The sequence below is a fragment of the Hyperolius riggenbachi genome, chromosome 9, assembly GCF_040937935.1.
Source record: "Hyperolius riggenbachi isolate aHypRig1 chromosome 9, aHypRig1.pri, whole genome shotgun sequence".
Lineage (NCBI taxonomy): Eukaryota > Metazoa > Chordata > Amphibia > Anura > Hyperoliidae > Hyperolius > Hyperolius riggenbachi.
Genome location: NC_090654.1, coordinates 187,161,704 through 187,188,875, shown reverse-complemented (window position 1 = coordinate 187,188,875; position 27,172 = coordinate 187,161,704). Strand labels below are relative to the sequence as shown.

General features: G+C 45.5%; 1 protein-coding gene and 1 long non-coding RNA gene across 5 annotated transcripts in view; both read left to right on the top strand.

The window, feature by feature from the left end:
* Positions 1-3,873, top strand: part of LOC137532838 (uncharacterized) — a 165,509-nt gene extending 161,636 nt beyond the window's left edge. For both annotated transcript variants that reach the window (XR_011024018.1, XR_011024017.1), the window contains one exon: positions 3,739-3,873. This is a non-coding gene — a long non-coding RNA (uncharacterized lncRNA). The remainder of the gene's footprint in view (positions 1-3,738) is intronic.
* PRICKLE2 (prickle planar cell polarity protein 2) overlaps positions 1-27,172 on the top strand; it is a 500,639-nt gene that overhangs the window by 252,887 nt on the left and 220,580 nt on the right. The window lies entirely within an intron of this gene.

Below are 27,172 nucleotides of genomic sequence, written 5' to 3'. Positions count from 1 at the left end.
CTAATGCCGCTAAATATCAATTAATACCCCCAAAAAGACTGATGATGCTGAGCCAAAGACACTTTTGCAACTTCAGAGCTTTATTACAGTTAATCTCAACTGAAAGTAAACTGGAGATAATTGTATATGTAGTAGTAATAGTATATAGAAATGTTCTGTATACCATATTATTTTCATTGTAGGAGTTTACATTTTAACTGTGAAATGTGCACAACAGACATATCAATGTGACAGAAACCTGGTTCATTCAGCTCCCAACAAAAAGGAACTAATTAGCTCTGAGCCTGAGAACTCTCACTAGTTATGTGGGATTTCTGAAGCCAGATAAAAGTGTTTTGGCTTCATTTTAGTCTTCAGGAGAGCTGGGCTAAATTTGACTTGCTGTTCGACTGCCTTATTTACATATTATGCTAATGTAAGTGTTGCTAGTTATTTGCGTAAATTGCGTAGACCCGATAAACTTTTTTGCTATACCCCCATATCACACATCAGTTCTGGTGCAATTGAATTCCTTTAGCTAGGCTGCTTTAGCTGGCTTGACTAAACTTTAAAAAGAAAATTTTAGCTGGAGAAGCCTCATTTAACACAAAAAGGTAAGATCCGGGCACTTGACTTCCTCAGATGTCAGATGGTATGTTTAGATCTGTGGCTGAAGTTAGACTTGCGGAATTGATGATGTCTTTATAGAAGTGTATTTCCTTGCTGTATAAAATGTGAATGGCCCAGTACTATGGCATATGTTCACATGCTGGGCTGTGTTCTGTTCCATGTGCTAACCAGGGTCTGTTCTCTCCATCTCCCACGTCCAGAGGAAATTATACAGAACTCAGTGCTTGGCTTTTTCCTTGCTGCCCCCTCAGATTTGAATCCCATAAGACCAATGACTAGTTTTTTTTAATAATCTGCCCATGAATCTGGCAACAGCAAGGTAGGAGTTCTTTCCAAAGAACTTATCTAAGACTTGGAACGTTAACAATAACTGTATTGCTTCCTATCCCTGCCCTGCACAGCATAGGGAAAGCTGCAGCCTGTCAATTTGCTTAGGAATCATAGAGCCCCCGGCAGACCTGGATTTATACTTTTTTGCCCCCCACTCCGAAGGCCAAATGTCTTGTGCCCCCTTTCATGTGTACAGTAGGTATTAAAGTCTTACTGCACAATGAGTAGAGCAGAATGCAATGCATTATGCTCTACTTATTGTGCGGAAGACCTAACATGTTATTCTGCTTAAAGAGAATCTGTATTGTTAAAATCGCACAAAAGTAAACATACCAGTGCGTTAGGGGACATCTCCTATTCCCCTCTGTCACAATTTCGCCGCTCCCCGCCGCATTAAAAGTGGTTAAAAACAGCTTTAAAAAGTTTGTTTATAAACAAACAAAATGGCCACCAAAACAGGAAGTAGGTTGATGTACAGTATGTCCACACATAGAAAATACATCCATACACAAGCAGGCTGTATACAGCCTTCCTTTTGAATCTCAAGAGATCATTTGTGTGTTTCTTTCCCCCCTGAGGGGGGAGTGCATAGCAGAACCACAACACTGAAGAACTTGGCAGCCTTCCAGACACAGGCTGACAAGTCTGACAAGGGAAAGATACATTGATTTATTACAGAGACTGTGATAGTACAAAGTGTTGCAGTAAGCCAGAACACATTAGAATAGCTTTTGGAACTTGTAGGATCATAAAAAACAGGATGCAATTTTTGTTACGGAGTCTCTTTAACGCAGTTTAGTGAATATACCCCATTATGAGATAACCGTTCTCTCTCTCTCTTTTTGTACAGTAGTCAAGATGCCATGTGACACAAGCTTACTGGCTCAGAAACTGTAGTTGTGCTTGATCTCATTTTCCATTAGAGGCTTGCAAAGGTTGCTTGTCTGTTTTCATCTACACCCTTAGCTGTGGTCATGACCTATGACTGTGGCAACAAGGTCACAAGTACAAATAACAGACATGGATTTGAAGTGGAAGTTTGCTATGCTTGATCCTCATTATATGTTGAGAGGGTCAGCAATCCAAAAAGCACACAGAAGTGAGTTGTATTATTCAACCTTGACTCCTGATGTGTGTTTAATATCTTAAAGTTTCTGTACCTTTATAGTATAAATCACAATTACATATTATGCTCCTCTACATGCCTATTTCCAGGCCTGATTCTATGGGCGATTGAGGCGAGTTGCTGTCCGGGGCACATTGCCAAAGAGAGAAAAAAGTGGGAAAGAGGGAGAGGCACTGCAGAGAGAGCAAAGCGGAACAAGTATCTCACCATCCGGGGTCGGGAAGGACACAAGTGATCTGGCTTCTTCTTCAGCATCCTGGTTTCCATAGCTGCAGGAGGTCAATCATCACGTGACTGTCGCAACCGCGATTTACAGGATGACTGATGTCCTGCCGCTATTGAAGTCCAGAAGTGGCCAGAGGTGCCCCCAATGTGGGTAGCCAGAGCCCCCCATCATGAACAGCGCAGTGAAACATAAGTAACTCACTATCCAGGGCCAGGAGAGACACCTGATCAGTCTTCTTTTTCGGGCTTCTGGACTCCGATAGCTGCAGGATGTCAGTAGTGACTGCAGCAACCCGTGGTTTACGTGATGACTGATATCCTGAAGCTATTGGAAGCCAGAAGAAGAAGACGGATCGGGTAGCTTTCCCAGCCCCAGATGGTGAGTTACTTATGCTCTGCTGTGCTTCTCATGATGGGGGACTCAGCTATCTACACTGGCAGCACTTCTGGCTACCTACAGTGCGGGGGTCATCTGAATACATATACTCGGGGAGGGGCAGAGAATACACCTCACTACCAACCTTTCAGTACTTTCCCAAATGTGGCCAAATGCCCCCATTGCAAATGCATGTGAAAAGCCTTACTGTTCTGCCTTTCAGTGAGTCTCCGTGAAGTGGTCAACACTGAGCATTTGACCAAGTTCTGACTTTCTTATGTAAACAAACCTCTGCCAGGATAGCTGTTCCAAGCAACTCAATCAGATGGCACACAGGAACTTTTACTGATGCAGGTAAAATGATTTCCACAATTTCCAAAAAGCAACATGGCAGCCCTCAGTAAAAAGAGACAGCAGTTTCTGCAGGTCAGCAAGGTGACACGAGATGACACTGTGCACTTTTGTAATAATTTTATTTACATGGCTGTGGAGTCGGTACAAAAATTATCCAACTCCGACTCCTCAGTTTATGAAACTACCGACTCCAATTCCATGTACCCAAAATTGCTCCTACTCCTCGACTCCGACTCTACAGCCCTTGCAGGATTATGGAGTGGGTACAAAAATCATCCAACTCCTGTCTCCTTAGTTTATGAAACCACCGACTCCAGGTTCTCAAAAATTGCTCCACAGCTCTAGTTTTTCAGGTACAAAGATCATGCAAGAGGTAGGATCATACAGAGGAAAGTTGAATTTATATTTGCTTCAAATTGTTGCATACCCTAAATGTGCTGGGTCTCCATGTTGTTGGGCCCCATGCTGTTGCGTTCCCTTTGCACTTCCATGGTCTGCCATGGCTACTGCTATGACCTTGTGCACATGCAAAGTCTTCCCACCACCCCTACTAGTAAAATAAAGGCATGATAATATATTGTAATAGTCTTTTTTACTTCTGCTCAGTGATGCTTTAGTGTAATGTCCCCATAGTAAAATTAGAACTTATTATATGTATAAAAATGCTTAATTATAGCATGCAGCTTAAATTGATTCACAATTTATCTCTTTTCTGCAGGCTACAATTGTATGTGTAACAAGCGTTGGCTAATGTCTATGTACGTGCCATCACAACCCACAGCAAGTCTATTTATGGACAGTGCGTGTGTAATATGACGCTTCAGAAAGGAAATTAAAATATCTTCCATTGTCAGGTGTCCAAAGACTCACTGAATTGTTATAAAGACGTTTCTCTCTTGGCAGAGCATGGAAGGCGTATCATCATAAAACACATTATACTGCATAAAGCCAGAGACATCAGACAACCGTGAGGTCTGTAACAGTGCAGAGGTTAGAAAAATTGATCTGCAAAGTAAATCAGAACTTAAGGATTGGCGGTAGCGTCAGTCGATTGTGGCAGTTGAAGAAAGCAGAAATGAACTTGTAGTCTCCTACGTAACTGCAATAAAAACTACAGTACATGACCGTTTGGAAACAGAAGGAGATGTGCTTGCTTGCTTTGTACAGAGGATTCCGGTTAAAAAGGAAATCTATACGCAAACTCCGGTTTAATCAAACTTGATCTGCTTCGCACTTGACTATTTCCATTAAAATGGCACTTTTTTTCTGTGATTGACCCAAAGAAGCAGGTTACAACCTATGAAACTCATTGTCCATTTTTTGGGTGCCAATAAACTATTTATCCAAGCTTAGTTGATGGTATCTATACAAGATGTAAGCCAACACAAACCTTTTTTTTTAAACAGTTCAGTTTTTTTTATTCTATTAGGCCTCTTGCACACTGCAAGCAATTCAGATTCAGATTCCGCTTTTTAATCAGTTTTTACCTCCGATTCAGATTCAGATTTGCAGTGTGCAAGGAGCAAACTGCAAATCTGAATCTGAATCGGAAGTAAAAACAGATTAAAAAGCGGAATCTGAATCTGAATTGTTTGCAGTGTGCAAGAGGCCTTAAGGTGTCTCCTTTACAGCATATGCTGAGAGGTTAGTCAGTCAGTGATTGTGTAGGTGCTAGAGCAGCGATGGCTAACCTTGGCACTCCAGCTGTGGTGGAACTACAAGTCCCATGAGGCATTGCAATACTCTGACAGCTCTAATCATAACTCGAGGAGGCAGAGACATGATGGGATTTGTAGTTTTGTCACAGCTGGAGTGTCAAGGTTAGCCATCACTGTGCTAGAGCATCCTCCTCCCTATAGCGAATGGTATTAAAAATGATTGTTCCATTTCAGCCTACAAATTTCCAAAACGTACAGTAAGTTGTAATTGCTCTTCGCTGCTTTAACCCCACTGCTTTGGCAGTTGTTATGAGAACGTCTTTGTTGCTCATTTTCACCACTTGGACCAATGCACACACTGACTGACTGCAAACTTTGAACTTATTTCATAGTTCCTAACAGTCCCTTTTTTCTACTGTAAAAAGTGTATCTCTAAATTGTATTCAGTTGCTTTACACTAATATTTATTTGCAAGTGTTAACATGAAGGAAAACTAATTATGATAGAAAGGTCCAGTGTGGTTTGATTGATAAAACAATATATATTATAAAATAGCATAATGGTACTACAAATGAAACAATAGCGTATGGGGAGGGGTGGGTCAGTGACTATTCACTTCAGGTGTCAGGATACAGAGCGAGCAATGTGTAGCTCAGTCTGTTCAGTTCTGTGGAGAGAAGAGGGCGATGATGAGCGGGGAAGAGGCAAAGAGTACCAGCACCCAACTCAGCTTTACAGTGAAGCTGAAGCGAGGAAACTTACCTCAGGTAAGATACTTATCTATGTAGAGGGAAGGATCTGGATAATATAGTGCCTTCCCAGTCCTCTCTCCATCCTATTGTTCCAGGGCGTTCCCCATTAAAGTTATTTGACCTGCTAGGTCAAATACTTCTTCAGGACTTCTCGTGCAGTCTTCAGAAGTACTCGTGTCCCTGAGTATTTCTGAAGATGAGCGCATCCATACAGTGCATCAAACTACGGTTCTGCACTTCCAAAGCCTGCCAAGGAATACTGAAGACACAGCTAGGCGCATTAATTCAATGGGGAACTGCACAGGAACATAGTGGTTAGCGTTCTCACCTTGCAGTACTGGGTCCCTGGTTCGAAACCCAACCAGGGCACTATCTGCATGGAGTTTGTATGTTCTCCCCGTGTCTGTGTGGGTTTTCCCGGGCACTCCAGTTTCCTCCCACATCCCAAAAACATACACATCAGTTAATTGGCTACCCTCTAAATTGGCCCTAGACCATGAAACATAAACTACACGATACATACATAGACATATGATTATGGTAGGGATTATATTATGAGCTCCTCTGAGGTACACTTAGTGATAAGACAATATACTCTGTACAGCGCTGCGGAAGATGTCGGCGCTATATAAATACTAAATAATAATAATAATAAGTGTCTCCCGCTACATAGGTTAACGATGGGCTCTCTGGGTATAAAGTTTTAACAGAGAAGACATTTTAGCATCCTGAGTTTCTAAGGTCAGATCACAACTACGTATGAGCGATCAGCTGGTCACGGCTAAAATGATTTGAAGGATTCCTATTCCTCTGTAACTTCTCCACAGCTACATTCGCTTGTGACACTTAAGCTTTTTAACCACTAATCATCCACCTTAGGCACTTGTTTTATAGAAATCTATTTTTGGCTGCTGGCGGGGAAGGCCCTGAATTAGCCAAACACATGGAACAACATAGCCTTTCATTTTATTTTTCATCACCAAGACCCGTCTACCCTTCAATTGCTGTTTTAATTTATGCTCTTAATATGTGGTCTGTAGACTGGGAAGCAGAGGTAATGCAGATGTGTTGACAAGCCAAAACCTGAAGAGAGATGTGATCTTTAGTAACATGAAGATTTCCAAATGGAAGTGTTCAGTATGCTGAGAAGTTCAGCAGAGATTTGCAATGCAGACAAGCATGTGACCGGAGAGCTAGACAGGACCTCTTATGCTCTGAATGGGGTTTGCATTAATCAAGGTGAGAGTGCGTCAGAAAAGCTTGTTTCATGAAATGCAAAGCAAAGAAGCTAAAGTGATAGAACAATAAAGCAGCCCTGACAGCAGCAGTGGTGAAGATGTGCACGCAGCAGTATCCACAGCAACCAACCAGACTTCAGCTAAAGCTACCCTACATAGAGATCACAAGAATCCCACAATGCGATGATTTAAAGGAAACCTGTAGTGAGAAGAACATGTAGGCTGCCATCTTTATTTTAATAGTTTTCTGGCTAATTTGCTGCTCTTTGAATTTGAGGGGTATCCATACCTGGGAACTTCTCAGGTTTGAGCCAACAAAAGCCAGATATTTGCCTACATTGACTCTCAAACAGGGGTTGAAAGCTAAAATGACAACCTACCGACGTAGGTGTAGACAGTAGATGGTGGGTGGAGGCGGCAAAAAAATAAAATACATTAAAAAGGAGAGGAAGAGGTTGGCTTGCCTCTCCTGATGAAAGAGCCAGTCATGTAACAACTAATCTAAAGGTTTTTATTGCGCAATGAAAAGACAATGCATTTCACAGGTTAACACTGCTTCCTCAGGTCAATAAGAGATTGTGCATGATAATACAAAAATATAATAACCGTACATTAAAAGCTTGTATATGTTATGGCCAGAACCAGAAGTCTGGCCACTTCGGGTTCTGGCCGGCCAAAATGCAAAGTGGCCATGTTACAGTGGCCAATGTCAGAAATTATTGAATTCCAGTGGCTCCGGCTCCTCCCCCTGCCTCCCTCCTCTCACCAGTCGGTAGTAGTTAGAGTCCGGGGTTCCAGCTCCTCCCCCATCCCCACCTTTCATCGCTGGCAATATCCCACCCCACCCTGTATCTTCCCCCTCTCCCACTTCCCCACTACCATTCGTAGCGGGGAAATAGATGGGCGGTGGGGGACATTGGACCTGGCTGCCAGAGGTTATAGGAGGGGGCAAGGGGGGAACCAAAGCCATCAAGAGGAGCAAGAAGAGGAGCTGGATTTTTGTGCTGCTCCATAGGCTCCGCCTCTCGCTGCTGCCCTCCTGCTTCACCGCAGCTTAGCAACTGCTAAGCTCCGCTCCCCACTGCTGCTCTCATAACTGGTGGAGGATATCGGGGACGCAGTGGGAAGATGAGTAATTGACACTGGCGCGGGGTGGAGGCAGGCGGACATGTTGAGGGTGGCAGGGGGAGGTGCCGGAGCCGCCGGAATTCATCCAATTCTGACATGTAACACGGCCAGTTCGCATTTTTGCTGGCCAGAACCCGAAGTGGCCAGACTTTGGGTTCTGGCCAAAACATATACATTATTCTTCATTCTAAACCACCTTGTCAACTAGAACCTTTTTTTAAGAATATACTTTACAGATATTTGGATTACATATATAATAATAAAATAAACAGTTTTATTTGAATAAGGGGTAAAAGTATTGTTAAAAATTAATTCATTAAGATAGCATTGCGAAGGAAATGGTTAGGTATGTGGATTGGGCTGGGACTAAGGTGAGGGCTAAGGTTGGGGTTAGGGTTGGGGCTAGTTTTGGGTTGGTATTGGGCACTTACCTTCATCCCAATACCTATCCAAACCCTAGCACCAACCCTAATTAGGGCCCTTTTACACTTGAGTTGTTCTCAGTTAAAACTTAAAGAAAACTGATTTTCAAAGTAATGCCCATGTTTTCCTATGGCACAGTTCCCACTTAATGCGTTTTAACTGAAATCTTTTTCACAATGCACTGCTATGGAAAAAAACATACCAACGCGTACCAACTGATTAAGTGGGCCCTTACCCTCACCCTAGTTCAAACTCAAACCCCATCTCTAACTTCGACCTTTGTCTCAACTAGTGTTAGTAATACAGTATGTTAGAGCCATTTCTACCAGCACTATATGGTGCCATGATAGTTGCACATGTTATAAGAGGGACTTGAGGCTGCACTTGTTTGCTAGGGGCATGAGGCTGCATTTATTATGTGAGTGCAATGATAGCTGCACTGGGGCCATGATATCTAAACGTGTTGTAGGAGGAAGCATGGTCTGTACAGGAGAGGGCATGGCCAGAAGAAGAGGATGGCTGGACTTCTGATGCAGGAAGTCCAGCCAATTTCAACAACTTAATGGGATTCAGGTGAGTCCCATCAGGAACAGCAGGTAGTGTTACTGTAAGTAAGATGGAATAGTACAAAGATCCACTGTAGGATTGCTGAGCTAATCCAGCAGAGAGGAACAGATAGAGGTTCATGGGCAGGACGCAGTAAATGCAACAGACATGCTTGCCAGTATTTTAAGTGTAATATCTTATAATGATTTCATTTTAGATGGTAAGGCTTTACATTTCAGCTGTTATTTTGCTGTATGACTGGTTGCTTGCTTTATTTGGCTTTAGGTTGTTTGTTTGTTTTTTTTACATCTGGGGCAAAATGGAACTCATTGTAAAACCCATCAGTAGATTTGCATAGAATGTGAAAGTGTTAGAAAAATTTCAGATTTTATTATTTAATTGCATTATATTATTATTCTGGGTATGTGTCAGTGATTTTCACCTTATAATGGGTACAATAATCTTAACAGAAACTTAGACAATTATAACACTTTTAACCCATATCAACAATGATAAGCAGTTTCTTCCGGGCAGAATCTGTTCATTCTGCAGTCTGTTTCAGGATCACATTTATTCTATTACATCTGAAGTTGTCAATCAAGCCTGTGATAAAATCAGATTGTTTCCTAATGAGGTAGTCAGACAAAAATCTAGGAAGACACTTTGGGGAATATTACATCTTTTGAAACTAATAACTTTTGAAGAGCAAACAATCGACCATGATAACATAATCTAACTCCCTGTCTAACAAAATTTTATGTAGCTCTCTTTGGTACACACTCTGGAATAAACTTGGCCGAGGCAGCCATTCGGGAACACCTTTGCTGAGAATCTTGCAAATGTACAGGAGCCCCGCAATGTAACTGTAATGATCTGCTCAGCTGCCTGTGCAGGCAGGCAGCTTTTTGACCATTGTTTAGGTTTGCATGCTGCAGGACTCTGGAAAGGAGAGCTTCTGTTAGTTTTGCAGCTTGTGCTTGCTGAGGAATTTGCATACGTTGTCATGCAAATTACCTGGCCACATTCATTGGAGGCGTGTACTATAAGTACTATGTGTTTCCCACAATGCTTGGCTGGTCATAAGGATTCCTTCCTGTGAAACACTCCTGGAGGAGTGTCAGCCTTACTCTTTGTTTGAACTCACAGATCTCACCAGCACACCACAGGTAAAAGCACACCTTTTATTGTGCCAGTATCCACAGAATCCAACAATTGTTTCGGGGCCACGCAGGGTCCCCCTTTGTCAAGGCATATGGTAACCCTGCGTGGCCCCGAAACAATTGTTGGATTCTGTGGATACTGGCACAATAAAAGGTGTGCTTTAACCTGTGGTGTGCTGGTGAGATCTGTGAGTTTGGACTTTGAGTGTGGCACTGCCTATGCCAGCTCGCCAAGCACCCCGAGAAACGGATGGTGTGCCTGCCTCACTTTGGAATTACTCTTTGTTTGAAGATCAGCTTAGAGTAATTCCTGAAACTGCGCTAGGCAGGTTTCTCTAGTGCAGTTAGGATTGCGTATCTGTTTTGTTTGTTCTGTTGCGATTGTCCTGTCCCAGCGGTGGTCGACAGGAAATCGTCCTGATCTCTGTTCTTGGAGTATAGCTAATGCAGCGGTTGCTACCAGCTATCTCTTCTGATCTGTCTCACTTGGATCGCACTAGCATCTTGCGCTAGCGCTGTGGATCCTTCTGTTCTGTCTCCTTGGATCGCGCTAGCCACTTTCCGCTAGTGCTGTGGATCCTTCTGTTCTGCCTTCCTGGATCGCACTAGCATCCTGCGCTAGTGCTGTGGATCCTTCTGTTCTGCTACTCTGTCTGCCTGGATCGCACTCGCCTAGCGCTAGTGCTGTGGATCCTTCTGTTCTGCCTTCCTGGATCGCACTAGCATCCTGCGCTAGTACTGTGGATCCTTCTCTTCTGTCTTCCTGGATCGCTCTAGCCACTTTCGCTAGTGCTGTGGATCCTATCTCTCGCTTGTCCCTGTTTTCGTGTGTCTGTCTTGTCTGCTACGAACGCTTGCTGGAGGCTTGGTGAGGTAACTGTTAAGCAAGCGCTCGCGTCCTCTGTTACATGTTTGTCTGTCGATGGTTAGTTAGGCGTGCTTGTCTCTATTGTGCTTATCACGTGGAGACCGCGCATGAACGCGTGCACTGTTGCGAATGAGTGCGGTGTTCGCGTTCAGTTAGCGTTTGTTGTTTTCCGTATCTCCTCATTGTATGATTTGCTATCCCTTTGCTATCCTCGTATTCTGTTCTGATCTGCCTTGTGTCACTTTTGGCAATCGCCTTTCTTGCGGTTGCGTTTCTGTTTCGTATCTGCTGTTGTGTGTGTGGGTGGCGACTAGATTGGCGCACACACATACAACCTGTCCCTTTGCTCCTTCTCATTCGCAAGAGAAACAATTGCGTTCTTCGCTTCGTACAATTCCTGTCTGGCATTTGTGGAGGTACAGAGGATTGGTTCCTCTGCACTCCTCAGCGCCATCTGCCGACAGGAATTTCCCTCTACTGGTGCTTAGCACCTTTTGCTGGGTTCCTGCAATTATACGCTTGTGGAGGATTTCCGCCGTATCAGCGCACGCGTTGTGCGCTGATCACGGAGAAAGTTCCACAATTGTTACAGTCACCTAAAGATCTGGCATGTCTTTAGCGACGCCTGACCAACCCCTAAGTGCATTGTTCTGCTCCTGACTCCACCCACTGGAAGCTGCTCTGTTGTGCGCCGCGTGTCTCCTCCCCTTTCCATAGCAATAGACACGTAGGCTAGTAACATGCCTGCACAGCCCTTGGTTTCCAAACTGTCACCCCCTGAAGGATCAGGTCCCAACCCCTGCAGGTGACAGTACTCATACCTGTGTATGGGGCTTTACTCCAGACAAAGATATGGAAATACCATCGGACATCCTAGTAAGCAAGCATCAAACTGTTTTTGTTTCATTTTTTTATATGAAATGAGGCTTTTGCACCTTTTTTTTTTTTTTTGCGAATTTGGTGATCTGTTGCAGTTGAGATGAATGTGTTAAAAGCAGGCATTATGAGAGGGGCTGCTGTTGCTGCTTTTGGCACAGTATCTTGATACTGCGAAGAGACAGGGCACAGACTAGACTCTGTGAGGAGACCGCAGTCTATAGAGGTGGAAGTCTGTGTTAAGTTCTGGTACATACCATGTAATTTTAACTTCAGATCTTATTTGAGCAAATGATCATAGTGAGCTTCTATGCAGGTGTAATATTTGTGCGTGGAGTTGGAATTTAATATCTCATATTATCATATTATTATTTCCATGGTCAGACCATACAGTGAGCACAGCATTTACTTTGTGCAAGGTAAGAAGTAGGGAGATAAGTGTGTGACCTGCTCACTGATCCTTGATGTTGTTTGGGGCTCCAGAAAGGATTTGTGTGCATTATTTGCTGAGCTGAGATCATAGTGTAGCTGTGTGCAGAGATGAGCCAGATAAGTGGTTTACCACACTTAAAGAGCTGATGTCTTTTAAAACGAGAGCGCACTAAATATCCTTATTGATTTGACTCTATTCCCCCTGTGGAGGTCGGGTTTGATTGATCTGCATTTTCTTGTGAAGGCAACTCCCTGTCTGATTCTTCTTCCTGGGGTTATGAAAGGCTTTAATCATAACGCTGACTTGTGTCTTGTCTCTTATTATTGCTGTGCTCATGCAAGTCCCAGAGGGGATGATTGACAGCCAGTATTATAAATAATTAATAACTAGAAGACATTTATTGTCCTTTTTCTAACCCAATCAGATTGGATGAGGATATTTGTTCAAGTGATAATACTAAAAAAGATTCTTCTCAAATACCTTTGCTTAGCAGTCATGCGGTAGTTGCCAGGCTTTCTTGTTCTGGACCTGTCACACATCTCCTTCCCATATTGCCCTGCAGGAGTTTGAGTGGAAGTCCAGGCCAGGCCTCCCTGTTAATCCGCAGCTTAGTCATGCAGGACCTTCCCTCCAGAGCAGGAAAGAGACATGGGGAAGGAGCCCTAGCTGTCATAAGACTATTGGTGGAGTAAGCCCAGAGGCCGTCATGACAGTTGGGCCAAAACAGAAAATAAGATATTAGTGTGGATTTTTTTTTTTTAAATTGGCATTAGTACTGCAGAGATGCTCAAGTGTGGAGGATTTTTTGTATTTAAGAAATTCTGCTTCCACTACTTTAGAGATTAAAAGTTTCTTTACTAGAAGTTTAGCTCTACTAATAAATGATTCTTCTATCGCCAATTACCTCAAAAAGAGAGGGCAAAGGTCAACAACACCAAGAGCCATTAGGTGTAAACTCTTATGGCCCATACTCACGGGCAGCAAAAGTGGCCTGTCGCCAGCACACGTGAGCGTGTGGGCGACAGGCCGGCGACAGCTCCTCGCCAGGTCCCTCCGAGTACACACGCGGAAGAGGGACCAGCGGTGCGACGGAAGCTGTCGCCGACGTTCCTCCTCCCCCTGCCGGAAGCTCCGTCTACCTCAATGTGGGTTGCTGTCGCTAGTCCGCGTACTCACGCGGACTAGCGACAGTTGCAGCGGAGTTGCGGCGGCGACTGTCGCCAGGCGATTGAAACTTTCAATCGCCCGGCGACATCAGCGACGGGCGACAGTTCGGGGTGCGCGCCCGTGCGATGGCGCATACTCACGGGCGACCTGTCGCCGCAACACGTGCGCGCCGCGTGTTGCAGCGACAATTGTAGCCCGTGAGTATGGGCCATTAATCCTAACCTACAAAGCTCTCCACAATCTCTCTTCCCTGTACATCTCCTAACTAGTTTCCAGATACCAACCCAACTGCAATTGCAGCAAACTGTATTGGCAGCAATTTCTTTAAAAAAATATGATTAAGATGTATGGCCACTGCCTAAAAAGAGTTATATTCAGTATCCCTGGAACTATTCCATGAGATGCTTTAAATAAAGATTTCTTGCCAAAAAGGCTACATCTTTCTTCACCTAAGGTATAGCGAAATTCTGTATGAAACGGCCAAACCCTTATCATTTAACCAGTGGTGTAGCTAAGAAGCTACGGGCCCCAGTGCAAGTTTTACACTGCCCACCTCCCCCCAAGCACTCTATACATAACAATTGATATGGCACCCAAAGCTGGCCAAGGACAATCACAGTGTCAGAGGTGGAAAGAGGGCATGGGGAACAGTTTGTTGGATCACTACTATTCAAAGCACCTATAGAAGTGATTATTACCAACACAGGACCAATAAAAAGCTAATACTGCGGTTGAGGGTGGGCCCCTCGGGGTCCCTCTGACCTAAGGGACCCGGTGCGGTCGCTACCTCTGCCCCCCCTATTGTTATGCCACTGCATTTAATCACTAATAAATATGTTAGCTTTAACCACTTGAGGACCCACCCTTTACCCCCCCTTAAGGACCAGCGCTGTTTTAGCTGATCTGTGCTGGGTGGGCTGTGCAGCCCCAGCATAGATCAGGGTGCAGGCAGAGCGACCAGATCGCCCCCCTTTTTTCCCCACTAGGGGGATGATGTGCTGGGGGGGTCTGATCGCTCCTGCCTGCCTGGGTGTTGCGGGGGGGGGGGGGCACCTCAAAGCCCCCCTCCGTGGCAAAATTCCCCCCCTCCCTCTCATCCCTGTCCCCCCTGGCAATCTGGGCTGCACAGGACGCTATCCGTCCTGTGCAGCCAGTGACAGGCTGTCCCCTGTCACATGGCGGCGATCCCCGGTCGCTGATTGGCCGGGGATCGCCGATCTGCCTTATGGCGCTGCTGTGCAGCAGCGCCGTACAATGTAAACAAAGCGGATTATTTCCGCTTGTGTTTACATTTAGCCTGCGAGCCGCGATCGGCGGCCCGCAGGCTGTTCACGGAGCCCCCCGCCGTGAATTGACAGGAAGCAGCCGCTCGCGCGAGCGGCTGCTTCCTGATTAATTAGCCTGCAGCCGGCGACCTCATGCAGCTGCCACTTTGCCGACGCGCGGTATGAGTGCGCGGTCGGCAAGTGGTTAAAAGCTGTGCAGACAGTTCATGTGGTAGGAACCAAAGCTGTGTTATGCTTGAAAGACTGGTATAGACCTGGCGAAAGTTCATGAGAAAATATATTAAGTTACTTTTAATCATATCCAGAGGTGGACAAGTTTATCTTGAAGATACCACAGTCTTTGCAGGTAGTGAATAATCACATGTCGTTTCGCAGAAGAAGTTGAAAATTGATGGAGGCACACCATGTTCTTATAAATCACAGCACACAGCCCATATGGTTTCACTATTGCTGTTAGCAGAACCATTGCTTACAGTTTGTATGTAACAAATAGCTTTTTATACCCCTACACAAATCTGCTGTCAATTAATAGACGTGTTTGAAATCTTCCGTCTTCAGACTTTTATCTAAATATCTTAGGATTCTAAGAACATGTGCACTGTATAATGCCCGAGGATAACATTACTTCCTGAAACCAGAGTAAACAGAACAAGGCCATGAAATACATCTTCTTTCAACACGCAATGGAGTCTTTCCTGAGAGAGAAAAGGCTTCTCGGTACAGGCCATGTACGTGCATTCAGACATTCAAAGAGTATCTAAACTTTTCTGAATAAAGGAAAACAAACTTACTCTAGGACAACTATAAATGGTGTAATGATTGTAACAAAAACATTATCTTACCTTGGTTTCCAGAATTGGGTAGGTGAAACAACTGCTGTGAGAGATGTGTGTTTGCTGACCCCAAGCACACAATTGCTAAAGGACCACTATCGTGGAAAACTAAAATATATAAAATACATTTACATAAAATGTACATTTCTCCCAGAGTAAAATACACTATAAATTATGTTTTTCCTTTATTGTTGTCACTTACAGCAGGCAGTTAACTGATGGATATGACAGACTGGGACTAGTCCATCTCCTAATGGGAAATTCTGAATATTACCTTTTTTCTTTACAAAAGGACTCCCTGGAAAATATCTATATAAAGAATCTGGCCAGCCTCCCTACTCATTTGAACACTGTTTTGGCAGTTGGACTGAGCAACTGCCTTTCAGTAAGGGCTGGTTCAGACGGGCGTTTTTGTGGTGTTTAACGCAGCGTTTCAGACGCAGCGTTTTTTGGGATCTACTGCCATCCCATGCAAGTGAATGGGAGCGTTTAGAGCTGGCTTTTGCAGGCTTTCATGAAAGCCTGGCAGTAGATCCCAGCGTTGCGTCTAGTCTCAAAAGCAACATGCTGCTTTCAGAGGCAGTAAACGCGAGTAAACAATAGCAGAGACCAGAGCTGCTAGCCTTGAACGCTTTTCAAAAGCTTTCAAAAGCTAGCTTTTAAACGCTGGCGTTTAAACGCTGGCGTTTGAACGCAATGCCAAGCAAAAGCTCAGCAGACGCCCGTGTGAACCAGCCCTAAGTGCGTTTGTAAGTAAATACCCAAGAGTCTCTCATAAGGAGATGGACTAGTCCACAACCTGTCAAATCTGTCAGATTTTTTTGGCATACAAAATGAGTACAGTAAGTGTGAGGGTATGGTTAGTGTAATGGTAGAGTTAATGTGAATGAACAGTAAGTGTGAGGGTAGGGTTAGTGTGATGGTACAGATAATGTGAGGAAACAGTTAGGGCTGGTTCAGATGGACGTCTTCCAGCGTCCCGTTCTGCGGTGTCTCGTTCGGGGGCTTGCGCGGACTTTCAGCAGCGATAGGCGGCGTCCTGTTGCGATCGGAGTTTTTCGTCCCCGCGAGGGGACATGAAGACGTGGTGGTTAATCGACTCGGCTTCCAGAGTCGCCTAGAACAACAGGCAAAAAATTGGGATCGGAACGCCACATTCGCATAAGCGACGGTAAACGGCCAATATAAAAGCTCCCCTTCACTTGAATGGAAACGTTGTATTAGACGCCCACGGTAATCGTCATCAAGCATCCATGTGACACCAGAGAACTTTATAGGGTGAAAGTTGGTCTTTATATATTTACAAATGAGGTATGCACACCTGTTTAAAATGCAGTAAAGATATATAGCAGGGGGTGCTGAGTCAATAAACAGGCCTATAATAGGCCATACATAAATACAATATATACAAATGACTCGCACACCAGCACAGTGTTCTATGCAAAAAAATCGTTTTTATCGTAAGAATAGTAGCCCATACAACATAGATACAAAAGTGATACAAAATTTACAATAATGACACCATAGCAGTACACCACAATAGGTGAAGAAAGCAGCAATAACACATGGGGAATACCAACTATAAATACAAACACTCATATAAGCTTGCAATATGAAAATACATCAGAAAGTGGCAAATGCAGTTAGTCATAGTGATATCCCCATATTGTCAGATATATACCCTGACAGCGCGCTGTTTCGGAAATCGTCCTTCGTCAGAGAGTATACACGACCTTCCGGCTGCTGTATAGTCACTGCACTAGTGAAACCTTAAATACCTGAGTGCTAGTACGCCTCCCGCTCTGGACATCCGGGCCGGCCCAATTGGCGCATACGAGACTACGCGGCGGCCGCCGCGTGTCCCCATGCGTCACTTCCGGTCTCCCGCAGCTTCGCTTCCTGCGCGGCCATCCACCCGGGGACAGACTAGCCATCCCCAGTATGGCCGCCGCACATGCGCGAGCGGAGCAGCAGTGCCAGGATTACATCTACCTCTAACCACATACAGCAAAAGAGAAACAGCCACAATAATCAACGGAATGCAGAGTAGTGTCCAGATCGCGGGGGCTTTAAAGTTAGTTCAGAAGGATGTCCAGAGTCCGGGAATTGGAGCATCAGACTTACAGGCATTGTCTAAAAACAAAAATAATAAAAACAATAATTAGTATCAAAACCGGAAGTCAGTAAGATGTTAAAGGGAAAGGTCAGTCATAATATGATTAAATTTAGAGAAGTCAAAGCTTGCCAAAAAATCAATCACCACCCTAACACTGACCTGGTGACCCCCAAGCCACCACCCCTCATCTCAAAAATGGTGATAAGTCCACATCCTCATTCATCCCATTAGGTGCTTTGCTATCCAATTTATAGATCCAATAGAGCTCTCTCTGTAGCAGCTTTTGCTCCAAGTCTCCTCCCCTATACGATGGGGCCACCTCCTCTATCACCCTGAACCTCAATTGAGTAACATTATGACCTGCCTCCCAAAAGTGGCGTGCAACAGGTGAATCCATATCACCGCAGCGAATATTGCTGCGGTGTTCACTTATCCTGGTCCTAATCTCCCTGGTGGTCTGTCCGACATATAGTCGGCCACACGGGCACAGCAGGCAATATACCACAAATTTAGATGAGCAGTTGGCAAACCCTTTTAGTACGATACGCTCCCCTGTGCGTGGATGGGGAAAAGAGGGACCCCTTTGCACATAACTGCATTGTGCACAATGCCCACATGAGAACATACCCGTTGGTCTTTGTGAACTGCCAAGCCAATTAGCCCGACTCGATGTGGGTGTGCTGGTGCTCCTGGCATGAACTAGGGAGTCCCTCAAATTCCTGGAGCGTCGGTAGGCGCATATGGGTTGATCATGAAAAGTTTCTGCTAGCACCGGGTCACTACTCAGTACATGCCAATGCTTTTTGACTATTTGTTGAGCCTGCAATGAAAGAGGTGAGTACGTTAGGACCATAGGAATACGTTTAGTTTTTATTTTAGGTTTACTCTTAAGAAGAGAAGTGCGATCCTGCCTAGTAGCTTTCTCCAGAGCCTGAGTCAACAGATCATGGCTATAACCTCTCTTTCTGAAATTATCCAACATAACCCCAGCCTCCCTAAAGAAGGCCTCATCTGTGGAGGAAATTCTTCGAAGTCTCAGAAGCTGACTATAAGGCAGTCCCCTCTTGAGCCTCTGTGGGTGGTAGCTCTTGGCCAACAAATAGGTATTTTTATCAGTCGGCTTCCTGTATGGGGCTGTATGCAATGTACTCCCCTCAACAGTGACCAGAACGTCCAAAAAGTGAACCTCTGATGGACTATATTCTAAGCTAAAGGTGATAGTAGAGAATGAACTATCCAGGTCCTGTTTAAAGCTAAGGAGGGATTCCTCACTGCCTGTCCATATCAGGAAGACGTCATCAATGTACCTCAGCCAGCACAGAGCATGGCTGAGGTACAGAGGGTGTGTATATACGAATTGGGCCTCAAATGCCTCCATAAAGAGGTTTGTGTAACTGGGGGCTACATTGCTCCCCATAGCTGTACCCTGTTGCTGTTGATAAAAACTATCTTCAAATCTGAAGTAGTTTTTTGTAAGAACAAGTTGTAGCAGCTGTAGGGGAAAGTCAGTTAAAGCAGGATCCATATCCATCTTGGATAAGTTGTTGCTGATCACAGAAATGCCTTCAGAGTGAGGAATAGAAGTGTAAAGGCTGGTGACATCCATCGTGCAAAGGAGAATCGGAAGGTGAAAAGACCCAAAACCAGATAGCTTAGCCAGAAAGTCAGTTGTGTCTAGCAGAAAAGACCGCATGCAAGATACCCTAGGACGGAGAACCTGATCCAGTAGGACAGCCAGTGATTGAAAAACAGAATTGGTACCCGCCACAATAGGTCTACCTGGGGGGTGAACAAGAGACTTGTGGATTTTCGGAAGAATATAAAAGAGAGGAGTGAGAGGAAATGGGGTATAAAGAAAGTCATGCAATTGTTTAGAGATAATTCCAACCTCCAATGCCCTTGCGATTAGACCATCAATCTCCGGTTTAATCGAGGTAATCGGATCTCCTGAAAGTTTCAAATAAACCCTCGTATCATTCAGCTGTCGTAGGACCTCATGCCTATAGTCTGAGCTGTTCATAACCACCGTGGCCCCGCCTTTGTCGGCAGGCTTAATCACCAACCCAGGATTAGCACATAAAGACTTGAGAGCCTGAAGCTCTTGTACAGGTAAATTACCATGGGTTAGGCGGTCAGGCCTACCGACATCGTTAAGGTCACGCTGGACCATATGGATAAAAGTTTCCACTGTGTGAAAAGTTGTAGGCGGAAGCCACTTACTCTTTGCCTTGCACATCGTGAGATCTATCTCTGGTGGAAATAGTTGGGCCCCTGCGGAGGATCTATTGGACGTGGCTTTATTCGTAAAGAAGGCTTTAATTCTCAGGGTCCTAAAAAAATTAAAGAGGTCACAATCAAGTTCCAAACGAGACCCTGAGTGTGTTGGGACAAATCCTAGGCCCCGTCCCAATACCTTTGTCTCAAGATCTGTGAGTGTGTGGTCCGATAAATTGACCACTAACTCCTCTGCTGCGCCTGACTCCTGGTCACCCTGGAGTCTGCTGTGCCGCCTCCTGCCCCGCCTCGTCCTTTTCCTTTTCCTCCTCGGCCCCTCGATTGAGGTCCTAAAAAATGATCGTGTGAACCTGAGGTCCCCTCACCTGAACTACTGTCAGAAGGATGATTGGAGCCTTGATGTGGAAGTCGTGGGCGGCGTAATGGTCGCCTGTCTGCTCTCCAACTATACACCCGGTCCTCCTGATAGTCAAGGGTGTCCCTCCTAAACTTATCTAGTTTTTTAGTCAGGATTTCTTGTTTATACCCCTCAATTGCTGAGTTTTGGACTTGGTGAAGTCGTCTTTAGATAAAACTGTCCCCAGTTTAGTTTTGAGATTAGATGCAAGGGACTCCAGTCGTATAATCTCACTCTGGATACCCTGGACAGTGAGTGTGATTAGATCCAAACTACATTTATTTAAGATCTTAAACCAATTATCACAAAAGTCTTTGCTGTTCCTACAGAAAGTGGGCCGTATGTTCAGTCTTAATCCCCTCGGTATTCTTTTAGCTCTTAAGTACTCAACCAAGGTATCTGAGTGTAGTTTATAGTCGATGACTCTCTTCTCCAGGTCCTCAAACTGTCTCTTTAAAGGGAAGGTTCAGGGAGGGTGGGTTAAAAATAAAAATCAAATTCCACTTACCTGGGGCTTCCTCCAGCCTGTGGCAGGCAGGAGGTGCCCTCGCCGCCGCTCCGCAGGCTCCCGGTGGTCTCCGGTGGCGCGCCCGACCTGGCCAAGCCGGCTGCCAGGTCGGGCTCTTCTGCGCTCCAAGGCCCGGAACTTCTGCGTCCCACGCCGGCGCTCTGACGTCATCGGACGTCCTCCGGGCTCTACTGCGCATGCGCAGAACTACTGCGCATGCGCAGTAGAGCACGGAGGACGTCCGATGACGTCAGAGCGCCGGCGTAAAGAAGTTCCGGGCCTTGGAGCGCAGAAGAGCCCGACCTGGCAGCCGGCGTGGCCAGGTCGGGCGCGCCACCGGAGACCATCGGGAGCCTGCGGAGCAGCGGCGAGGGCACCTCCTGCCTGCCACGGGCTGGAGGAAGCCCCAGGTAAGTGGAATTTGATTTTTATTTTTAACCCACCCTCCCTGAACCTTCCCTTTAAAGAGACAGTTTGAGGACCTGGAGAAGAGAGTCATCGACTATAAACTACACTCAGATACCTTGGTTGAGTACTTAAGAGCTAAAAGAATACCGAGGGGATTAAGACTGAACATACGGCCCACTTTCTGTAGGAACAGCAAAGACTTTTGTGATAATTGGTTTAAGATCTTAAATAAATGTAGTTTGGATCTAATCACACTCACTGTCCAGGGTATCCAGAGTGAGATTATACGACTGGAGTCCCTTGCATCTAATCTCAAAACTAAACTGGGGACAGTTTTATCTAAAGACGACTTCACCATTTATATTGAAGTCCAAAACTCAGCAATTGAGGGGTATAAACAAGAAATCCTGACTAAAAAACTAGATAAGTTTAGGAGGGACACCCTTGACTATCAGGAGGACCGGGTGTATAGTTGGAGAGCAGACAGGCGACCATTACGCCGCCCACGACTTCCACATCAAGGCTCCAATCATCCTTCTGACAGTAGTTCAGGTGAGGGGACCTCAGGTTCACACGATCATTTTTTAGGACCTCAATCGAGGGGCCGAGGAGGAAGAGGAAAAGGACGAGGCGGGGCAGGAGGCGGCACAGCAGACTCTAGGGTGACCAGGAGTCAGGCGCAGCAGAGGAGTTAGTGGTCAATTTATCGGACCACACACTCACAGATCTTGAGACAAAGGTATTGGGACGGGGCCTAGGATTTGTCCCAACACACTCAGGGTCTCGTTTAGAACTTGATTGTGACCTCTTTAATTTTTTTAGGACCCTGAGAATTAAAGCCTTCTTTACGAATAAAGCCACATCCAATAGATCCTCCGCAGGGGCCCAACTATTTCCACCAGAGATAGATCTCACGATGTGCAAGGCAAAGAGTAAGTGGCTTCCGCCTACAACTTTTCACACAGTGGAAACTTTTATCCATATGGTCCAGCGTGACCTTAACGATGTCGGTAGGCCTGACCGCCTAACCCATGGTAATTTACCTGTACAAGAGCTTCAGGCTCTCAAGTCTTTATGTGCTAATCCTGGGTTGGTGATTAAGCCTGCCGACAAAGGCGGGGCCACGGTGGTTATGAACAGCTCAGACTATAGGCATGAGGTCCTACGACAGCTGAATGATACGAGGGTTTATTTGAAACTTTCAGGAGATCCGATTACCTCGATTAAACCGGAGATTGATGGTCTAATCGCAAGGGCATTGGAGGTTGGAATTATCTCTAAACAATTGCATGACTTTCTTTATACCCCATTTCCTCTCACTCCTCTCTTTTATATTCTTCCGAAAATCCACAAGTCTCTTGTTCACCCCCCAGGTAGACCTATTGTGGCGGGTACCAATTCTGTTTTTCAATCACTGGCTGTCCTACTGGATCAGGTTCTCCGTCCTAGGGTATCTTGCATGCGGTCTTTTCTGCTAGACACAACTGACTTTCTGGCTAAGCTATCTGGTTTTGGGTCTTTTCACCTTCCGATTCTCCTTTGCACGATGGATGTCACCAGCCTTTACACTTCTATTCCTCACTCTGAAGGCATTTCTGTGATCAGCAACAACTTATCCAAGATGGATATGGATCCTGCTTTAACTGACTTTCTCCTACAGCTGCTACAACTTGTTCTTACAAAAAACTACTTCAGATTTGAAGATAGTTTTTATCAACAGCAACAGGGTACAGCTATGGGGAGCAATGTAGCCCCCAGTTACGCAAACCTCTTTATGGAGGCATTTGAGGCCCAATTCGTATATACACACCCTCTGTACCTCAGCCATGCTCTGTGCTGGCTGAGGTACATTGATGACGTCTTCCTGATATGGACAGGCAGTGAGGAATCCCTCCTTAGCTTTAAACAGGACCTGGATAGTTCATTCTCTACTATCACCTTTAGCTTAGAATATAGTCCATCAGAGGTTCACTTTTTGGACGTTCTGGTCACTGTTGAGGGGAGTACATTGCATACAGCCCCATACAGGAAGCCGACTGATAAAAATACCTATTTGTTGGCCAAGAGCTACCACCCACAGAGGCTCAAGAGGGGACTGCCTTATAGTCAGCTTCTGAGACTTCGAAGAATTTCCTCCACAGATGAGGCCTTCTTTAGGGAGGCTGGGGTTATGTTGGATAATTTCAGAAAGAGAGGTTATAGCCATGATCTGTTGACTCAGGCTCTGGAGAAAGCTACTAAGCAGGATCGCACTTCTCTTCTTAAGAGTAAACCTAAAATAAAAACTAAACGTATTCCTATGGTCCTAACGTAACTCACCTCTTTCATTGCAGGCTCAACAAATAGTCAAAAAGCATTGGCATGTACTGAGTAGTGACCCGGTGCTAGCAGAAACTTTTCATGATCAACCCATATGCGCCTACCGACGCTCCAGGAATTTGAGGGACTCCCTAGTTCATGCCAGGAGCACCAGCACACCCACATCGAGTCGGGCTAATTGGCTTGGCAGTTCACAAAGACCAACGGGTATGTTCTCATGTGGGCATTGTGCACAATGCAGTTATGTGCAAAGGGGTCCCTCTTTTCCCCATCCACGCACAGGGGAGCGTATCGTACTAAAAGGGTTTGCCAACTGCTCATCTAAATTTGTGGTATATTGCCTGCTGTGCCCGTGTGGCCGACTATATGTCGGACAGACCACCAGGGAGATTAGGACCAGGATAAGTGAACACCGCAGCAATATTCGCTGCGGTGATATGGATTCACCTGTTGCACGCCACTTTTGGGAGGCAGGTCATAATGTTACTCAATTGAGGTTCAGGGTGATAGAGGAGGTGGCCCCATCGTATAGGGGAGGAGACTTGGAGCAAAAGCTGCTACAGAGAGAGCTCTATTGGATCTATAAATTGGATAGCAAAGCACCTAATGGGATGAATGAGGACGTGGACTTACCACCATTTTTGAGATGAGGGGTGGTGGCTTGGGGGTCGCCAGGTCAGTGTTAGGGTGGTGATTGATTTTTTGGCAAGCTTTGACTTCTCTAAATTTAATCATATTATGACTGACCTTTCCCTTTAACATCTTACTGACTTCCGGTTTTGATACTAATTATTGTTTTTATTATTTTTGTTTTTAGACAATGCCTGTAAGTCTGATGCTCCAATTCCCGGACTCTGGACATCCTTCTGAACTAACTTTAAAGCCCCCGCGATCTGGACACTACTCTGCATTCCGTTGATTATTGTGGCTGTTTCTCTTTTGCTGTATGTGGTTAGAGGTAGATGTAATCCTGGCACTGCTGCTCCGCTCGCGCATGTGCGGCGGCCATACTGGGGATGGTTAGTCTGTCCCCGGGTGGATGGCCGCGCAGGAAGCGAAGCTGCGGGAGACCGGAAGTGACGCATGGGGACACGCGGCGGCCGCCGCGTAGTCTCGTATGCGCCAATTGGGCCGGCCCGGATGTCCAGAGTGGGAGGCGTACTAGCACTCAGGTATTTAAGGTTTCACTAGTGCAGTGACTATACAGCAGCCGGAAGGTCGTGTATACTCTCTGACAAAGGACGATTTCCGAAACAGCGCGCTGTCAGGGTATATATCTGACAATATGGGGATATCACTATGACTAACTGCATTTGCCACTTTCTGATGTATTTTCATATTGCAAGCTTATATGAGTGTTTGTATTTATAGTTGGTATTCCCCATGTGTTATTGCTGCTTTCTTCACCTATTGTGGTGTACTGCTATGGTGTCATTATTGTAAATTTTGTATCACTTTTGTATCTATGTTGTATGGGCTACTATTCTTACGATAAAAACGATTTTTTTGCATAGAACACTGTGCTGGTGTGCGAGTCATTTGTATATATTGAAAGTTGGTCTTTAGACATTGAGGTTGGTCTGCGACTTGGTCCCATTGTTCAGTTTTGGCCCAATTTGTATTTGAGTTTTGATACTCCTCCTGCCATAGACAGTTTGAAAAAAAAATGATTAGTTCATCAGATTTGGCTATTTTGATCAAATCTGTCTGTAATATTCTGCTGCAGTGAAGATCGATAAGACCGTAAAGTGCATTGACCAGTACAAAAGGATGTAGGGCAGCAGATTTGATTGATTTAGGTTAGTATGTGGGACTTTACAGGCTGTAAAATGTGAGCCTGTCTGCAGCAGCAATCTCTGCAACAAAATTCCTGCACATATTGCTTTATACTGTTTTTGCTCTCAGATTTCATAGAAATACCATTATTGGGTTCACAGGCTAAGTGCAGTATTTGACCATAGTGCATGCATGAGAACTCAAGATAAAATCCACATACCTCATCTGTCTCTTCTTGCTGTATGTTGAACCCAGTCACTGACTAGTCTGCCCTCTGCATCTCCCTCCTGGCACACACTGCTGTGTGCAATTTACTGCAAATCAAAGGCTTTCCCCGGCCTGTCAGTCTCCTCTATCTCCACCTTACAGATAACAAGATGAGTGTGTGATTGTGGTTATCTGACAAGACTCTGCCTCTGCAAGCACATTTCGTATAACCTCTGTATGTTCGCAGGGGACTGTAATTCTGTCCTGTCGCTTGGGGCATTGCTACAGTTGTTAACAATTTGATGCATTTTCTTGGATTAAAGGCCAAAGCCAGGAGAGGCAGTAGGGGGTACCTGCCATTTGAAGACCTAAAACCAAGATACAAATATTTATTGAAACACTGCCAAAAAGTACAATCCCCCAGAACACCCTATAATAATAATAACTAATAATAATAATGATTACAGTATCTGTATAGTGGCTGGATAGTGTAATGGTTAAGGGCTCTGCCTCTGACACAGGAGACCAGTGTTCGAATATCGGCTCTGCCTGTTCAGTAAGCCAGCACCTATTCAGTAGAACAGGGCTTTTCAACCCTGTCCATAAGTACCACCAACAGTGCATGTTTTGTGGAAATCCACAGAGGCAGTTAATCAAGTTAATCAACTCTGCTGAGACACTAATTACCTCATCTGTGAATGTTTGTGGTTTTCTGCAAAACATGGTGGTACTTGAGGACAGGGTTGAAAAGCCCTGCCGTAGGAGACCTTGGGCAAGACTCCCTAACGCTGCAACTGCCTATAGAGCAGTGGCTGCAGCTCTGGCGCTTTGAGTCCGCCAGGAGAAAAGCGCAATATAAATGTTCTGTGTCTGTGTCTTGTATAACGGTTTTCTCCTGTCGGACTCAAATCGCTTGAAAGGCAGCCACTAGAGCGGACTCAGTAGGCAGTAGCAGTGTTACAGAGTCTTGCCCAAGGTCTCCTTACTGAATAAGTGCTGGCTTACTGAACAAGAAAAGCTAGCTTTGAACCCAGGTCTCCTGTGTCATTACCATTACACTATCCAGGAAACTTTATAGGGGTGACCACTAAACACCAAGGTACTGTATAGGGAAGGGGAGGCATTAGACGCTATGGAAAGGGGGGGGGGCACATTAGAATTATAATAACTTTTTATACGTTTCTCTGAAAGCATTGGTTCTTCAAACAGCAAACTGCACCTGTTTTAGCAACCCTGGGAGGTTTGTAATGCAGTGTTGCCAAATGGGTCCAAGCTATTTTGGGGTCCCAGTACCAGCCTGCGGACAGGGCTGGATTTCTGGAAAGGCCACTAAGGCTCTGGCCTTGAGCGGCTGCAGCCCAAAGGGTGGCTGAACATAGAAGAGGGTCAGCTGAACATGGAAGTGGGGTGGCTGGACATGGAAGTGGGGTGGCTGGACATGGAAGTGGGGCGGCTGGACATGGAAGTGTGGCGGCTGGACATGGAAGTGTGGAGGCTGGACATGGAAGTGTGGAGGCTGGACATGGAAGTGTGGCGGCTGGACATGGAAGTGGGGCGGCTGGACATGGAAGTGTGGTGGCTGGACATGGAAGTGGGGCGGCTGGACATGGAAGTGGGGTGGCTGGACATGGAAGTGGGGTGGCTGGGCATGAAAGAGGGGTGACTGGACATGGAAGTGGGACGGCTGGATATGGAAGTGGGGCGGCTGGACATGAAAGTGGGGTGGCTGGGCATGAAAGAGGGGTGACTGGACATGGAAGTGGGGCGGCTGGATATGGAAGTGGGGCGGCTGGACATGGAAGTGTGGTGGCTGGACAT